The sequence below is a fragment of the Malania oleifera genome, chromosome 10 (assembly GCF_029873635.1).
Source record: "Malania oleifera isolate guangnan ecotype guangnan chromosome 10, ASM2987363v1, whole genome shotgun sequence".
In the NCBI taxonomy this organism is placed as follows: Eukaryota; Viridiplantae; Streptophyta; class Magnoliopsida; order Santalales; family Ximeniaceae; genus Malania; species Malania oleifera.
In genome coordinates this window covers 87,063,646-87,066,513 of record NC_080426.1, presented here as the reverse complement: position 1 = coordinate 87,066,513, position 2,868 = coordinate 87,063,646, and the positions used below count along the sequence as shown (strand labels likewise).

General features: G+C 40.0%; 1 non-coding gene across 1 annotated transcript; it reads left to right on the top strand.

The window, feature by feature from the left end:
* The first annotated feature begins 259 nt into the window (after positions 1-259).
* On the top strand, positions 260-365 carry LOC131167229 (small nucleolar RNA R71). Its single transcript, XR_009140081.1, has one exon. It is a non-coding gene; the product is annotated as a small nucleolar RNA R71 (small nucleolar RNA).
* Positions 366-2,868: the final 2,503 nt, after the last annotated feature.

Genomic DNA, 2,868 nt, shown 5'->3' with positions numbered 1-2,868 from the left:
AAAACGGGTGTGCAAGGTAGATGCGAGGTCATTGCTCATGGCTAGCTCATAGACTCCCTTATGATGGAAAAAGGGAGGTTAGGACGGTCTACGAGTAGTAACAACATGCTGCTAAGAATTCTCGACGATGTTCTCAAAGAGAGCATAAGCATCGTTCTCGTGCTTCGTGAGGAAAGTACCTCCACAAGATGCATTTACCATGGCTCTATCACGTTAAGTTAATCCTTCATAAAAGGTCTAAACTAATTTCCACCTAAGGACTTGATGGTGAGGGCATTTATGTAAGAGGTCCTTAAAGCGTTCTCGGGTCTTGAAAAATTGTTCTCCATTTATTTGTGAGAAACTAGCAATTGCCTTCCTCAACTGGTTAGTCTTTCCAATGGGAAAGTACTTTTTCAAGAACTCATGCTGCATCATGGCCCAGTTGGTCACCGAGTTCGAATATGAGGAATTCAACCAATATTTGGCTTTGTCCTTTAGAGAGAACTTGAATAGCCTCAATCGGAGGGCATCATCTCTTAGTGAGGTATACAAATAGTGGAACAGATTTCGAGAAAATCATCAAGATGCTTGTATGGATTTTCAGTTGAATTCCCAAAGAAGTTGGGAAGCATCAATATGATAGAGTCCTAATTTCAGATTAGGCCGCATCAACTTCTGAAAATCAGATGCAAGACGGCGAGGTGTATGCATTGAGTGTGAAGTAGTCTTTAAAAGGTCGAAGAGGTTGCTTTTTCGCCACATGTCGGCGGGAAATTTGGGGTTCCAAGTCCTGAAAGGTGGGAACTGATTGACGTTTAGCCATGACTTTGGGTTTAGATGACTCAGCTAACTCGGGACTAGAGGTAGATTTCCTAATTAACTTATAGGTTCTCTCAATCTCAGGGTCTATAGGCACTAACTCATGATCCAAAGAGAGCAAACCCATCATGTACACATGCAACACACAATCAAGACTTCAGAGTATCAAACAAAAATAAAAAATAAAAGAAAATGAAGAAAAACAAAACATGTAGTACTCTAAACTAGAAATTGGCTTACTACCATAACTGAGTCCCTTGCAATGACGCCAAAATTTGGTAGGTTTGCAAAGGCTTGGGTCCTTAACTACAAAAGATAAAATTTATAACCTAACTAACCCCAAGTTCAGTAGAACAATGAGTGAGTCGGGTGTCGATCTGCGGGGACTCTAGTGTAGTTGTTTACCACTTGTAGCCTAATTTACTACACTTTGTACAAAAGGAAAAGAGATGAGATTTGGGGTGTTTCAGTCAACTACAAAAGCAAGTAAATTATATTAACTCTACTCCTACAAAGCAATTCTCAAATCATGAATCTAGCTTAGGCTGTCCTTCGTGATAGCTATGTCCAGTCAACTATCCGTACTAGGCTAAACAATTAAGTGAACCATTTGAGTGGCATACGTTAGTGAAGGTGCACCAATCGTTTGGAGCACGATCGAGAACCAGGCTATACCCTATCCAACGATCACGAGAACAACCATACATGAACTGCAGCCTATTACGTATAAGTGACTGAATCCCTAGCTATACTATCCTATCCCTTAGGATTTCATCACAATCATAAAAGTAAAAGTGCATGGAAATTAAAGACAAGGAATTTAAAGTGTAGAATTTAAATCAAAGCATAGTAAAAGAACATGTATTGAAAAATGGCTTCAGTTGCAACTTGAAGGCCTGCCACTAGCGATCAAGAATATAACCAAGAACCGGCTAATCTATGCTGTAGCACTTAGAACTCGAAGGTTGTCACTAGCCTTCGAAGAATTCAAGCACAAACCAGTACAATAAATTGAAAGGAAAGTAGTAAACTACTATAAGTGGTACCCAAAGACACTCTAGGTTTGTCACTAACCAAAGAGAGGCCAAAGGGGAACCCTAAGCACATAGACGAAGCTAGGTTTTATACCCAAGAGGGTTTACAAAGATTCAAATTCAAATAAGGAAAATATTATAGAAAATCTCACGAAGAAAATCGCTAAGCTCACGTATGTCGACCATATCGCACCCTTGTCTTCCCTTGGTTGCGCCCTGGTCGAGACTTTTAGGAATTTTGAGGTTTAGTCTTCAGGCTTTCTCAACCTGGTCGCCCCTATAGGTTCTCCTAGTTGCTCCAATGGTTGAGACTCTCGAAATCTCAGCTTCTATTAGTCTCAGTTTAGCCGACCTGGTCGCACCTCAAGGTCACTTTGTCGTGCCTATGGTCGAACCTTGCAGCATCTCAATTTCAGTCTGAACCTTGGAGTCTCCAATTTGTGACCTGGTCACCCCTTGTATTTGTTGGTTACACCACATGGTCGAACAAGGTCTTGGTTGCTTTGATGAATTGAGGCTTTGGGGGCTTTGTTAAGCGTTTGATTGAGCCTTATGCTTCCCAATTACTCCCTTAGCTTCTTGCATTGCTCTACTCCTCGGTTTTAACTTGATTTTCCTGAGATATGAACAAACCATACACAACTCCAAACTATGATAAGAAATGGTAAATACATAATAAATGAGGACAAAACATAAGTAAATGGGGGCCTAAAATAGAGCATTTTAGGGACACATCAGACTCTCATCCACAACTATTATGAAGGCTAAAGGAAATATCTATTGGTTTGCATTTGGGGTCTTTATGATAAGTAATTTTCCTTGGTACTCCCCACATAAGTGCATTTAATCTACATAAACAATGGGAGGACAATGACAAAATCCCTCAATTGAGGCTACAAATAACCAAAAAACACATGTCAAAATGGTTGATTTATCAACATTAGGAATACCTTTTCACACTCAATTCACCTTTCCGTCGATATATGACTTGCGCAACACAAGGATCTTTAGTAACATTTGATATGAAAGATCT